Source organism: Ixodes scapularis, unplaced genomic scaffold (genome assembly GCF_016920785.2).
Source record: "Ixodes scapularis isolate PalLabHiFi unplaced genomic scaffold, ASM1692078v2 PGA_scaffold1__304_contigs__length_218370807, whole genome shotgun sequence".
In the NCBI taxonomy this organism is placed as follows: domain Eukaryota; kingdom Metazoa; phylum Arthropoda; class Arachnida; order Ixodida; family Ixodidae; genus Ixodes; species Ixodes scapularis.
Window position 1 is genome coordinate 92,937,030 of NW_024609846.1, and position 15,935 is coordinate 92,952,964.

The following is a 15,935-nucleotide window of genomic DNA, read 5'->3' on the forward strand; positions in this document are numbered from 1 at the left end:
GACAACAAAATTGCTAACGCGATACAAACCGCGATGCAAAGCTCGCTTTGTGGCCTCCTAAAAGAATTTGAAAGCAGAGTGGCAAATGCGCACAGGGATGCGATACGCGGCTCCAGATCAAGGAACGCCTCCCCTGGAGCTCCAGCATGAACTCACGCACCCGACCCCAACGTATCCAACCACCCACACGGCGGACCCCGCACTCTAGAAAAACCGCACCATATGGTAATACTAATTGGAAAGGAGTCAGTTTGGCAGTGGAACTGCAGAGGCTACTAACGGAAACGAGCAAATCTGCAGCTTTTAGTACAAAACGCCGAATCTCCTCTGGATATAATCGCACTCCAGGAAGTAGAAACTCTGGTCAAGTTACCGGGGTATAAAGCCTACCAAGGAATAGAATATGGCAAGACTGCAGTCCTGGTGCACAGAAACATCCCCGCGTCGCGACACCAATTCGACAGCATAGACAACCCTCATGATTTAGTAACAGTCTACCCCCCGAAGCGAGGTGGGACTAAGGTATGGGTGCCTTAAACGTATACAGCTCACCAAATAATCGGGGCAGGACACACCGATTCAACCAGCTATTCTCGCTCACAAGAAAAGAGGCGGGCCCACACGCTCTCCTAATAGTTGGAGACTTTAATGCCGCGCACACCGCGTGGGGCTACCAGAGCTGCAGTCCCAAGGGCAGAGACTTCTGGCTACAGATACAATCGCATCACCTCACATTAGAGACGAACCCAACAGCACCCACACGCATAGGCAAGTGTTCAAAGAGGGAGTCCGACAACTCTGAAAGGTGAAAGAGAATGTGCGTATCGTGCTGTGCAGTGTGCACCATCCCAGAGGTGAGGGGGCAGACCGTACAGACGGAAGGGGAGGTAAGGGAAGCCAATAATGTGATTGAGGCACTAAGATTCCAACACAGATACGAGGTCATGGACATCAACAGGCAAGTCCGTCAAAGGAGTCCGGTCCCCACTTTCCAAAGGGACGGGATCCATTATGGCGAGCTCACAGGAAGACGGGTGTGACGAAGAATGGGCTGCAGGGCAAGGGCTTTTTTGGGAGCCTGCGAAGTCCGGGAGAAGAGAGGGATCCGGATTTAGAGCTGGGAGGTGGGGACAGAGAGGGCAGGAGGAGGCCTCGCAGGAATAGAAAGAAGGGAAAGAAACAGCTTAATATTGGTTTTATGAACATGCTGGGAGGTAGAAAAAGACAAAAATGGGAAGAGCTTGAGAAGCAGTTGGTGGCGGAAAATTTTCAGGTGTATGGATTGGCGGAGACCCACCTTAAGGATTGCGAGAAGCCACCATACATAGCGGATTATTTTTGGTTGGGATGCAACAGGAGTAGCGGAGAACGAAAGGGAGGAGGGGTAGGAGTATTGATCAAAGGGCAAGACTGGGAGAGGGTGAATGAGGGATGCAGGGAACACCTATGGTTGATACGACAGATTACGGATTTGAACACACTACTGGGATTTGTCTACTTGAAAACGGGAAGGAACTCAAAAGAAGAAAATGCTCAGCACTTGTCATGCACAGCGAGGGATGTCAGAGAAATTGGTTTAAATAGGGAAATAATTATCATGGGAGATATGAATGCCCATTTAGAAGATTTTGATGGACACAGACACAACAGGGAAAATGTTGCAAGAATTCTGCGATGCTGTGGCTCTAGAATGCAATGAAAAAATCACGTGGGAGAGAAACGCCTCTCGCTCAACAATAGACTATTGCCTCATGTCCCCAAAGCTGTATAACAGGCTAGGGAGTATGGAAATAGACGAAGAAGGTATTAAAAGCTTGGGGATTGACCGCAGAAGAATCAAAATCAAATTTGGTGCATCGGTAACAGAGCAAAAAATTCACGAACGGGAATGTAAATCGACTCTAAACGAAGATCAGTTACAAGAAGTATCCAAAAATATTGAGAGCATAGTATCCAACCAACCGAAAAGAGAGTGGTCATATGAGGATTTAGTGGGCATTTTTAAGACTGAGTTGGAAAAGTACCGAGGTTAGCGAGGAGGAAAGAGAGGGAAAAAGCACAAACCTAAATTCTGGTGGGATAAAGAGGTTAAGGCAGCCATATCACGACGTCAAGGGGCATCTCAAGAACATGGGTGGGCAAAGAAAAGGGGAGCAACCCTGGACGAAGTAGCAGCAAAATGGGAAAATTTTCTGAATAGAAAAAGGGAGGCATGAGCTCTCATACAGACCAAAATTGGCAGCGCAGGGGTTCAGTGGATGATGGAGATAAATCAGAACGACAGAAATGCAGCAAAAAGATTTTGGGAGCACATTAAGGCGCAGGGAAAAAAGACGGAGTCGTGTCAGCACTCGCTCGCCACGCAGGAAGGGATAAAGGTTGAGGGGAAAGAGGCTCGAGAATACATCAGGAGGAAAATTGAAGAATGTTGGAACCAAATGAAAAACTGGAGAGCGCCAATCACAGTAACGTGCGGGAGGAATAGAGAGCCGAAACAATGGGAACTACTATAGGAGAATGGGACAGAGCGGAAAGTAAGATTCCAGCAGGAACAGCAACAGGTCCAGATGACATTCCAATCAGACTAATAAAGGTAAAGCAAGCAAATTAAAGCTAAAACAGGTGATAGACCAAATAATTAAAGGGGGGACGTACCCAATGATTGGAAACTAAGCAAGATAAGACTAATATATAAAGGCAAAGGTAATAAAGATAGTATTAAATCATATCGCCCAATAACAGTAACTTCGGTCATATACAGGCTAGCTATGCAGATAGTGAAGAGAAGAATGGAAGAGTGAGCAGAAAGCACGCAGATTCTGGGTGAGCTCCAAAATGGTTTCCGAAGGAATAGAAGCCTTGAAGATAAATTATTTATAGCCACCCAGTGCATAGAAATTGCAGCGACAAACCATAGACCATTATCGGTAGCATTTTTAGATATCAAGGGGGCATACGACAATGTGAGTCGGAAAAAAACTGGGAACTGCTGAGGAGGTATGAGCTAGATGCACATTTGATTAGATTCTTGCAAGAAGTGTATACAAATAATGAGGTAATTATAAAGTGGGAGGCAGAAACTACAAGAGCAGCAGCAATAAAGAGAGGGCTTAGACAGGGTTGTCCCCTGTCACCCCTGCTATTCATGGTATACCTAAGCGAATTGGAAAACAGGTTAGAGCAGAGCAACTTGGGATTTGATCTGACGTATATGGAGGGAGGGAGTAAAATAAACCAAGTCATACCTGAACTGATGTATGCAGACGACATCGTACTTATAGCAGATAGCCGGGAAATATTGGACAAACTAATTGGCATATGTGGACGAGAGGGCGACAAGCTTGTCTGAATTTGAGTAGGGAAAAATCTGGAGTGATGGTTTTTAATGACGAAAATGGGGAGCCGCTGATAATTCAGAACTTTGAAATAGACTATGTAGATAAGTACAAATATCTGGGGGTCTGGATGAAACAGGGAAAGAAATATTTAGAGGAACATGAGGAAAATATAATAAAAAAGGGGAAAAGAAATTCGGTTATTACGAAGCATAGAGCACTATGGAATTACAATATATATGAAGTAGTTCGAGGCATTTGGAAAGGAGTCATGGTTCCAGGTTTGTTGTTTGGTAATGCAGTGTTGTGCATGCGTTCAGAGGTTCAGACAGGATTGAAGGTCAGACAGAGAAGTGTAGGCAGGTTGGCACTGGGTGCGCACGGGAACACGCCAAATGAAGGGGTACAAGGGGACATGGGCTGGTCGTCTTTTGAGAGTAGAGAGGCAATCAGCAAATTGAAATTTGATCAAGACTAACAAAAATGGAGGACGTACGATGGGCGAGGAAGGCGTACAAGTATTTATGCATGAAGAGTTTGGATACAAAATGGACAAACCGAACGAGAAAACTAAAATTTAAATATCTGTCATCTAGGGAGGAGACTGAGCGGAACACAACGATTAAAAAGGGCGTAAAAGAAGCCGAAAGGAAAATGTGGAGTGGTAGGATGCAAGGAAAATCAGCTTTAACAATTTACAGGTCACATAAGCAGGAAATAAGAAAAGAAGAGGTTTTTGATAATTCACGGTGTAGTACCCCACTATTAGAGGCTAGAACGGGGGTTTTAAGAACCAAAACGTATAGGGCTAAATTCGAGAAAATGGACACATTATGTGCCATATGCCAAAATGAGAACGAAACAATGGAGCATCTTGTTTTAGAATGTACGAGGCTTCGTCCTGCTCTCCCGGAGGGGTCGGCGGATTTGGCGGGGGTGCTCGGTTTTGCGGACGAGGATGGAGGAATGGAGAAAAAAAGGTGTTACCATCACAAAAAGGAGATTGGAAAACTGGTGGATACAGTCTAGGGAAAATGAAACAAGGACGAACAATTAGCACAGCTGGGGGTCAGGAGGGACAGAGGAATATTGGGACTCCCTCCCGCGTGGCTCCGGCCCAAAGTCTCGCACCTGTCCCCCAGTGGGTGTAGTTTAAGGAGGAACACCGACGAGGTTGACCAGAGGAAAAATGGCGACTCCCTCGCCCGGAAGAGGAGGCGGGGGGCGGTGTTTATTTTTTTTTTTTTTTTTTTTGCCCGATTTCTCAAAGGTCTTCCTGGAAAGTACTCTACCCGCCCGGTGATAGTTGCAGAGAGGTAAAGGGAAAAAAGAATAGAAGAAAAAAGGAAAAAACAAATTTCCTAAATAATAATTTAAGGCTAGGTGGCGTAAGCTACCGCCCGATAAAAAGGCAACAGCCAATATCTATCCATCCATCCACACCAGATCTCACCCTCTCATCAAGCATGAACCGGCTCACGAGCACGGTCACTGAACACAGCCTAGGCCGTGATCATCTCATCATGAGCACAACACTATCCCCCAACCTGAGGCTTACTCGTACCCTCAGGCAAAGCACCCTGGTTGAGTGGGAAAGCTGGTTGAGTGGGAAACAGTCGGAGAGTCGAAGGCCTCAGAAAGCAGAAGCAGACAAGAACACTCGTGGAAATGGAGCGTGCTGGTCGATGATCGATGATATCAATCAGTGGACTAATCAGCTGCTGAGGGATGTCGGAGGAGCCACCAAAGAGCTAGACCCGAGTATTCCATCGGAAACGGTAGACTCCCATCTACGACATATATGGGAAGCCTACAGTAGCATTCTAAAAAAACTGAAAACCAAGCTGTCCCAGTTGGAGAGACAAATCAGCTCACACGCGAGTTTACTGGTGCGAGACCAATGGGGACATATCTGCGATCAAATGCGCGGTAAACTTGGGCTGAAAAAGACCTGGATCCTCTTACGACACCTCCTTGATCCGGATTAAGGCAAATCGGAACAAAAGAATCGCATGACGAAACTTGTACAAAATTTCCCAGGCTCGGATCAAGATTTGCTCGTTTAAAGGGATACTACAACGACATTTCGGCGCTCAATTTTTGGTCTATATGAGTTCAAAGGAGCAGCATCACATCGAACATACGAATATCTTGTTAAAAAAGCCACGAAAATGAATTTTAAAACGAATTAAACGATTAGCAAAGAGCACCTGGTGGATGTCGCTAACGCCTCGCTTGTAATGCCCGTCTAGGAACCTTGACAGCTAGTGACGGAGGTTGTCTCGCCTCCAGCCTCGACGAGAGAAGAGGGGCAGGAGGAACTCGCCACTTCCCGAGAATGCCTTTTGTGTGTCGCAGAAGTCGCCATTGTCCCCCTGCACGATTACAAAAGATTAACCCGTCACTCAAAATTCGTACAAAAGCAGCCGCTTCGGTGGCTGGAACGACTATAGTCAGTTACAGGTTAAGAAGGTAGCGGCAAATGCCCCTCAAAGGGAATCAGATATCCCTCCGCCACCTCCGCATCCAATAGCGTCCCACCGTTTCCGTGACGTCGCGGCCAACGTGCGAGGATGGTCCTGCCTTTCTTTACATATTTGCTTTATCTTTCGACTTTGACTTAGCATTGTGGAAGCCACGAGAGGGAGATTAGAGTTCTCCCCCACCAACGGAAACAAATACGACTTTCATGTATTAGCTTCCCTCTCTGATCGATACAAAGGCTGCTTTCAGGGGCTCGGTTCCCCCTTCAATAAATACAAAGGTCGCCTTCTGAAAAAGTGGGATCGGAGACAAGTGGGAATCCATTGAAACGGAACAAGGGCTACGTTTACATGGATGCGACTGCAGCGCATCGGATCCAGTTAACGAATCGAATCGGTCCATGTAAACAGCTCGGATCGGATCAGATCGGATCCGATCCGATCCGCTGGGACGGGGTGGTTTGAGATGGTCAATCCAAATCGAGACTCTCCATGTATACGCTAGCGGATCGGATCGAGTGCTCGAGCGAGGGATTACGGGAGCTTTGCTTTGCCGGCCGCTAGGCAAACCGGACACCTCGGAAACAATCTGAAGGTCACGAGGTTTGCGTTGTGACCTTCGACACCAGGTGCCTCTGCTGGTCGATCCGAATCCATGTAAACGTAGTGGTTCAAGTGGATCCGATTCGCTAACTGGATCCGATGCGCTGCTGTCGCATCCATGTAAACGTAGCCAAGGAGCGTTTCCAGTGAGCTCTTCTTTCGACTGCGGAGAGATTTGAAACGGGCGCATCACACTTGTGGGAGGAGCTTCTCCTACCTTCTTGACTTGTAACCGACTATAGGCCATCCTCTCTATGTCAGCCTCGCCGTAGCTTTGCTCGTCTTGAGACGACCTACGTCATGATTGCGTTGATGTCACGTGGAGAAGGCCCAGCGGAGGCTGGGCCTTCTCCGAGCGCTTGCCAGAGTGGGCCGTTTATAACGAAAAATACAGCCACCAGGCTCAAAATACAAACGTGCGATTGTCATTTACGGATATTGTGGATCATAATCAACCTATTTTTGAACACGACGGGGATATTTCAATTTTCGTTGAAGTATCCCTTTAAGCTACCGAAAAATACCTACCGACCGGGTCCCAAAATGCACTCCCTCCCTACCCTCTGCAGCAAAACACTAAGATGGACCGAGAAATCGCGAAGGCGAAGGTGAGGCTGGCAATATCCAAACTCAAACCAAACTCGGCGCCAGGACCGGACGGAATAACCAACCGCACCTTCGTAACCTTGATGACTCATCCATTACAGACATCGCCGACTACATCAACACATGCTGGAGAGAGGGGAGGATTCCCGAGTCGTGGAAACAAGCAAGAGTAATTCTAATCTCCAAGCCAGGGAAACCCCTCACCCTAGAACACCTAAGATCTATTTCTCAAACATCCTGCTTAGGTAAACTAATGGAACAGATAATCCTAGATAGGCTGACCAACCCCATGAATGACGCAGACTTATTGAGGAGTTTCAGCGACGGTGTCACCACCCTGGCGGCCGGTCGCCGAAAGAGAAAGGGGGATAGGTTCGCTGGGCGTTGGCTTTGTGTAAATGCGTTGGCCGCGAACGTAGGCTTATAAACTTCGGCAGCAAGAATATTACGCGGCTCTGGTGTTCCGGTACGAGCAATAGAGGTGACACGATCTGCTACGACTAGCTACGACTAGAGTGCCTTCATGTGCGCTTCGCATAGAGTGATGCCAACTGCTTGTTTCCCTTTCCCACACCCTCTTCCACCGCCATTTTGTTCCTCTCAAGCGCGAGACACATGCGCGAAAAATCCATCCGATCCATAATAATAATGACTTTATTTACCATACAAGTATGGTGGGAGCTGAGGAAAAAAGCTGTGCAAGCAGCTTGACTGGTCCTCAGCCCCCCACAGGTACACAGCACTGGGGAAGTCATACACAAGAATTTATATAATACAAAATACTTAACAAAAAATTAACGAAACAAAAACAAAAGCAAAAATCTGCTAGCTAATTAACAGCAGTAAGGGTTGTTTAATTAGAAAGAAAATAATCCTTAAGCGCACACATATTGGAAGATTCGACATCAAAATTAGAGCCCATAAGAGTGTTCAGTAATGTTGGCAAGGTTATTTTAATCATTTGGAGGCCATAATCTGTTCGTGACGTTTCTACTGCCCAAACATCCGAGTGACGGGTGGAATATGTTGCAGCTTTTTTTCGAAGTGATGATAATGACAATAAAAAACTGTTTAACTCGCGACATTCCTGTTTATACTTTATGCTAAGTCTGAAAGCATAGTGATCAAATATCTTCACTATACGCAGCTCTCTGAAAAGTTGGTCAGTGTGAGAATCATAAGGCACGTTACACACAATTCTTAACACTCTTTTCTGCAATAGAAATAGTTTCTGCAGATTGCTTTTTGTCGTCGTCCCCCAAACTAAATGGCAATAATTCAGATGAGATAAAAACAATGAGTTGTACAAAAGCAACTTAACTCCTTTTGGAAGATCATGACGATGTCTATGCAGCATACCAGTGATACGAGAGAGCTTAGAAATAATATAGTCAACGTGTTCAGTCCAAGACATGTGCCTAGAGAAAAACACCCCCAAAGTCTTAAACGTGCTTACCACTTCGATAGGCGAAGAGTCTAGAAAAATATCACTCGTAAGTTCAGGGTTCTTATTTTTGGGACAAAATAAGGTGGCCTTAGTTTTCTTCTTATTAATTATGAGATTATTTGATTTAGCCCATGTGTCTAGAGCTTGTATGGTGTCATTAGCTACGTGCGAAATTTCATTATAATTCTTACCTGAAAAAAAGAGGCTGGTGTCATCCGCGTAAATGACAAACTTCACTTGCTGCGCAATGTTAACGATGTCATTAATATATATATTAAAGAGCAATGGCCCAAGTATGCTTCCTTGTGGTACCCCAGACTTAATTGGCTTGATATCAGAAAAGTGACCTTGAATACTAACATACTGACGCCGTTTTTCTAAATACGACTTAATGAGAAGCGCTGCATGTCCCCTAATACCATAAAACTCTAATTTTTGAATGAGCAACTCATGGTTAATGTAGTCAAACGCTTTTGTAAAATCGATGAATATGCCCAGTACTATATTCTTATCTTCAAAGTTGCGCAGTATAAAATCTTTTTGGTCAAGCAAAGCTAGTTCCGTGGAGCGTTTCTTTCTAAATCCGAACTGAGATTCTGTAATGACGTTATGCTTTTCCAAAAACACAATAAAACGATTATGTATAATCTTTTCTAAGCCTTTCGAAAATACTGGGAGAAGTGACACAGGTCTGTAGTTGTTTATGTCATTTCTATCGCCTTTCTTATAAAGCACTATCACCTTGGCTATCTGCATCTTTTGGGGGAATATGGCCGTTTCTAAACAGAGATTAAAAATGTACGCCAGGTAACGGCCAATAATGTCCAAAACGTACAGTACTGGGCGTATCTGTATACCATCGGCGTCGCAACAGTGACTAACGTTTACGTTACGAAACACTGACACCACTTCATCTTCAGTGACTGGATTAAAATAGAAAGTTTCCAGAATTCTTCGGTTCATATAACTGCAAGCATTAGTTGTATTGGAGTCCCCCCCTAGGTTTACAAAAAAGTCGTTAAATACATCAGCGAGAAAACGACCAGTCAATTCAACGTTATTTTGTGTTATAGATTCAATGCTGTTTTGCGTGTCGTTGCGATTTAAAACAGAATTCAACTTCCTCCACATCACGTCAGTGCGGCCGGGAATTGAGCTGAACAAATTGTGGTAGTAGACGGTTTTGCATTTCTTTAGTTCCTTGTTCAAATTGTTCCTGAACGCTTTAAAAATTTTAAGCTTGTCTGGGTCTTTTGTTTTAATGAAAGCTTGATATAGCTTGTTTTTTATTTGTACCTTTGCAATTAATTCTGCCGTTATCCATGGTTTCCGGGCTTTTTTTAGTCTCCTTACTTTTCGATTGGGAAAGTGGTTCACGTAAATAGTTTTGAAAATATGGAGGAATTCCTCGTAAGCTTCATTCGCGTCAGTTTTGTCTAAAACCCCCGCCCAGTTTGCATTCCTCAAGTTATCTTTGAAGTAGTCAAGACGGTCAGTGGTAATACTTTGTACAAAAGTGTGCACTTTAGGGCCTTTGCGTTTACCTATATCATTACCTATACATAGAAAAGTTGCGAAGTGATCACTGATATCGCAAGCTATCACACCGGATGTCACGATTTGCCGGTCAAAATTAGTGATGAATAGATCGAGCAATGTTTCTGATGTGCTTGTAATACGTGTCGCTTGATTTATTACATTCATGCAACCGTTTATCTGGAAAAGAGTAGTAATATTTCTTTTTGAACTATTATCGCTTAACATGTCAACATTGAAATCCCCACCCCAAATCACGTTGTACTGGTTATCTTCAATAAACACAAAGAAGCCATCCAAAAATTCACAAAACTTCAAAATATTGCCATCGGGGGGGCGATAGAACACTGACACAACATTTTGGTTTGTTCTTATCGAGAGTACTTCATAGTCATCGGTCGAGAGACAAAATTCCGACAAAAGTTCGTAGCTCATATCATTTTTTATTAACATTGAAACACCACCGCCACGCTGAGATAGCCGATTTACACAATGAGTATTATATTCGGGAAGTTTGAAAACGTCACTGTCGCATCTGTACCAGGTCTCTGATAACATAATGACGTCGAACGGGACGTCAAGTACATGGAAAAAGAGTTCTAAATCTGCGGATTTGTTTCTGGTAGATCTTGTATTTAAATGAAAACATTTAGTTGAGGGGGCATTTCCTGTGCCCAAACAATCTTTCAGTTCCTCCGGTAGAATTATGTTTGCATTAGCCATCTCAAAGGAACTACCTACAATAATACGTTAGGCAAGAAAGGAGGTGCGTTTAACCGATTTTTTGAAGGTCATCGACGTTCTTTACAACAATTGCACGGTCACCGTCTTTTGCGCGAACAAAGACCTTTCCATTTTTGTGCCATGCGTATTGAAATCTTTTCGCAGTCGCCCACTCCTTTGCAGCACGTAGGAGAACCCTATTCAGTCGAGTCATGTTTTCTTGAATGTAGATCTCCTCACGATTTTTTCTTAGTTCCTTCTTTCTTTCGAGCCAATGATCACGGGTTTGCTGTTTTGCAAACCGGACGATGATAGCTGGAACCTTCCCGGGTTTTAGAGGAAGTCGGTGTGCAGACACCACCTCTGGTTCTGAGAGTTCTGGTACACCTATCCTGGATCCAACTTCGTTCACCTTCTCAAGCAAATTTTCGTTATTGGTTTGCGGAATGCCGTGAAATTCCAGGTTCAGGCGCCTGCTCCTCCATTCAAGTTCGTTCAATTCTTCTTTCAGCTGTAGAACATCATCTTCGCATTTTCTCGCCTCAAGATTCGTCACCCGTGCTTTTAAGTCTTTGATGTCTGCGCTTTGGGCGGCTAGTTGGGTCATGACCTCGTCATATTGGTCAGACATTAACTGCACGGAGTGTTCTATGCCGTCAACTGTTCCTTTTAGGCTCGTGAGAATTTCAAGTTTCTGGCTGATCGTAGCGAACATACCGGCAATATCCGCCTCCGATGGTATGGTCCCCTTGACCGCCTGACTCCTCTGTTTGCCTTTTTGACAAGTCGAACATTTCCACTCCTCCCGAGCACTTTCGCCTCTCTTTCTAAAAGTAGCTTCAGATACCCCACTACACGCTCCAAAATGAAAACTATAAGAACATTCAGAGCACGTTCCGACTGTTCCATTATGTGGAAGGGGTTTGCCACATGGCAAACATTCGTCATTTGCGTTTTTCATGCTCTATACACTCTATGGCTGTATGGCAGCAGCAGCGGAAAGAAAAGAAATGACAAAAAATGTGTGAAAACCAACCTGAAAGTACAGGACGTAGTTTTTAGGTTGCGTGCTCAGTGCCGCCGCTGCTGCCTGTGCGGGGGCCGGTGGGAGACAGCCGATTATGTAGCGTCGGGATCCGAAGGCCACCTCGCGGACGATTGATGCGTTGCTGCTCTGGATGATGACTTTGCAGGTGGTTGCGTCCTCCGCTTGAGCCGCGATGACCGTTATCTGGTACGTTTTCCTCGATGATCAGTACAGGCGTTGTATCCGCTGGTAGATGACTTGCACGGTGCTTGTTGCAAGGCCTGGCTCCCGGATGGTCGAGAGTCCGGCACGTGTTTTTCTGAAAGTACAGGACGTAGTTTTTAGGTTGCGTGCTCAGTGCCGCCGCTGCTGCCTGTGCGGGGGCCGGTGGGAGACAGCCGATTATGTAGCGTCGGGATCCGAAGGCCACCTCGCGGACGATTGATGCGTTGCTGCTCTGGATGATGACTTTGCAGGTGGTTGCGTCCTCCGCTTGAGCCGCGATGACCGTTATCTGGTACGTTTTCCTCGATGATCAGTACAGGCGTTGTATCCGCTGGTAGATGACTTGCACGGTGCTTGTTGCAAGGCCTGGCTCCCGGATGGTCGAGAGTCCGGCACGTGTTTTTCTGAAAGTACAGGACGTAGTTTTTAGGTTGCGTGCTCAGTGCCGCCGCTGCTGCCTGTGCGGGGGCCGGTGGGAGACAGCCGATTATGTAGCGTCGGGATCCGAAGGCCACCTCGCGGACGATTGATGCGTTGCTGCTCTGGATGATGACTTTGCAGGTGGTTGCGTCCTCCGCTTGAGCCGCGATGACCGTTATCTGGTACGTTTTCCTCGATGATCAGTACAGGCGTTGTATCCGCTGGTAGATGACTTGCACGGTGCTTGTTGCAAGGCCTGGCTCCCGGATGGTCGAGAGTCCGGCACGTGTTTTTCTGAAAGTACAGGACGTAGTTTTTAGGTTGCGTGCTCAGTGCCGCCGCTGCTGCCTGTGCGGGGGCCGGTGGGAGACAGCCGATTATGTAGCGTCGGGATCCGAAGGCCACCTCGCGGACGATTGATGCGTTGCTGCTCTGGATGATGACTTTGCAGGCGGTTGCGTCCTCCGCTTGAGCCGCGATGACCGTTATTTGGTACGTTTTCCTCGATGATCAGTACAGGCGTTGTATCCGCTGGTAGATGACTTGCACGGTGCTTGTTGCAAGGCCTGGCTCCCGGATGGTCGAGAGTCCGGCACGTGTTTTTCTGAAAGTACAGGACGTAGTTTTTAGGTTGCGTGCTCAGTGCCGCCGCTGCTGCCTGTGCGGGGGCCGGTGGGAGACAGCCGATTATGTAGCGTCGGGATCCGAAGGCCACCTCGCGGACGATTGATGCGTTGCTGCTCTGGATGATGACTTTGCAGGTGGTTGCGTCCTCCGCTTGAGCCGCGATGACCGTTATCTGGTACGTTTTCCTCGATGATCAGTACAGGCGTTGTATCCGCTGGTAGATGACTTGCACGGTGCTTGTTGCAAGGCCTGGCTCCCGGATGGTCGAGAGTCCGGCACGTGTTTTTCTGAAAGTACAGGACGTAGTTTTTAGGTTGCGTGCTCAGTGCCGCCGCTGCTGCCTGTGCGGGGGCCGGTGGGAGACAGCCGATTATGTAGCGTCGGGATCCGAAGGCCACCTCGCGGACGATTGATGCGTTGCTGCTCTGGATGATGACTTTGCAGGTGGTTGCGTCCTCCGCTTGAGCCGCGATGACCGTTATCTGGTACGTTTTCCTCGATGATCAGTACAGGCGTTGTATCCGCTGGTAGATGACTTGCACGGTGCTTGTTGCAAGGCCTGGCTCCCGGATGGTCGAGAGTCCGGCACGTGTTTTTCTGAAAGTACAGGACGTAGTTTTTAGGTTGCGTGCTCAGTGCCGCCGCTGCTGCCTGTGCGGGGGCCGGTGGGAGACAGCCGATTATGTAGCGTCGGGATCCGAAGGCCACCTCGCGGACGATTGATGCGTTGCTGCTCTGGATGATGACTTTGCAGGTGGTTGCGTCCTCCGCTTGAGCCGCGATGACCGTTATCTGGTACGTTTTCCTCGATGATCAGTACAGGCGTTGTATCCGCTGGTAGATGACTTGCACGGTGCTTGTTGCAAGGCCTGGCTCCCGGATGGTCGAGAGTCCGGCACGTGTTTTTCTGAAAGTACAGGACGTAGTTTTTAGGTTGCGTGCTCAGTGCCGCCGCTGCTGCCTGTGCGGGGGCCGGTGGGAGACAGCCGATTATGTAGCGTCGGGATCCGAAGGCCACCTCGCGGACGATTGATGCGTTGCTGCTCTGGATGATGACTTTGCAGGTGGTTGCGTCCTCCGCTTGAGCCGCGATGACCGTTATCTGGTACGTTTTCCTCGATGATCAGTACAGGCGTTGTATCCGCTGGTAGATGACTTGCACGGTGCTTGTTGCAAGGCCTGGCTCCCGGATGGTCGAGAGTCCGGCACGTGTTTTTCTGAAAGTACAGGACGTAGTTTTTAGGTTGCGTGCTCAGTGCCGCCGCTGCTGCCTGTGCGGGGGCCGGTGGGAGACAGCCGATTATGTAGCGTCGGGATCCGAAGGCCACCTCGCGGACGATTGATGCGTTGCTGCTCTGGATGATGACTTTGCAGGTGGTTGCGTCCTCCGCTTGAGCCGCGATGACCGTTATCTGGTACGTTTTCCTCGATGATCAGTACAGGCGTTGTATCCGCTGGTAGATGACTTGCACGGTGCTTGTTGCAAGGCCTGGCTCCCGGATGGTCGAGAGTCCGGCACGTGTTTTTCTGAAAGTACAGGACGTAGTTTTTAGGTTGCGTGCTCAGTGCCGCCGCTGCTGCCTGTGCGGGGGCCGGTGGGAGACAGCCGATTATGTAGCGTCGGGATCCGAAGGCCACCTCGCGGACGATTGATGCGTTGCTGCTCTGGATGATGACTTTGCAGGTGGTTGCGTCCTCCGCTTGAGCCGCGATGACCGTTATCTGGTACGTTTTCCTCGATGATCAGTACAGGCGTTGTATCCGCTGGTAGATGACTTGCACGGTGCTTGTTGCAAGGCCTGGCTCCCGGATGGTCGAGAGTCCGGCACGTGTTTTTCTGAAAGTACAGGACGTAGTTTTTAGGTTGCGTGCTCAGTGCCGCCGCTGCTGCCTGTGCGGGGGCCGGTGGGAGACAGCCGATTATGTAGCGTCGGGATCCGAAGGCCACCTCGCGGACGATTGATGCGTTGCTGCTCTGGATGATGACTTTGCAGGTGGTTGCGTCCTCCGCTTGAGCCGCGATGACCGCTATCTGGTACGTTTTCCTCGATGATCAGTACAGGCGTTGTATCCGCTGGTAGATGACTTGCACGGTGCTTGTTGCAAGGCCTGGCTCCCGGATGGTCGAGAGTCCGGCACGTGTTTTTCTGAAAGTACAGGACGTAGTTTTTAGGTTGCGTGCTCAGTGCCGCCGCTGCTGCCTGTGCGGGGGCCGGTGGGAGACAGCCGATTATGTAGCGTCGGGATCCGAAGGCCACCTCGCGGACGATTGATGCGTTGCTGCTCTGGATGATGACTTTGCAGGCGGTTGCGTCCTCCGCTTGAGCCGCGATGACCGTTATCTGGTACGTTTTCCTCGATGATCAGTACAGGCGTTGTATCCGCTGGTAGATGACTTGCACGGTGCTTGTTGCAAGGCCTGGCTCCCGGATGGTCGAGAGTCCGGCACGTGTTTTTCTGAAAGTACAGGACGTAGTTTTTAGGTTGCGTGCTCAGTGCCGCCGCTGCTGCCTGTGCGGGGGCCGGTGGGAGACAGCCGATTATGTAGCGTCGGGATCCGAAGGCCACCTCGCGGACGATTGATGCGTTGCTGCTCTGGATGATGACTTTGCAGGCGGTTGCGTCCTCCGCTTGAGCCGCGATGACCGTTATCTGGTACGTTTTCCTCGATGATCAGTACAGGCGTTGTATCCGCTGGTAGATGACTTGCACGGTGCTTGTTGCAAGGCCTGGCTCCCGGATGGTCGAGAGTCCGGCACGTGTTTTTCTGAAAGTACAGGACGTAGTTTTTAGGTTGCGTGCTCAGTGCCGCCGCTGCTGCCTGTGCGGGGGCCGGTGGGAGACAGCCGATTATGTAGCGTCGGGATCCGAAGGCCACCTCGCGGACGATTGATGCGTTGCTG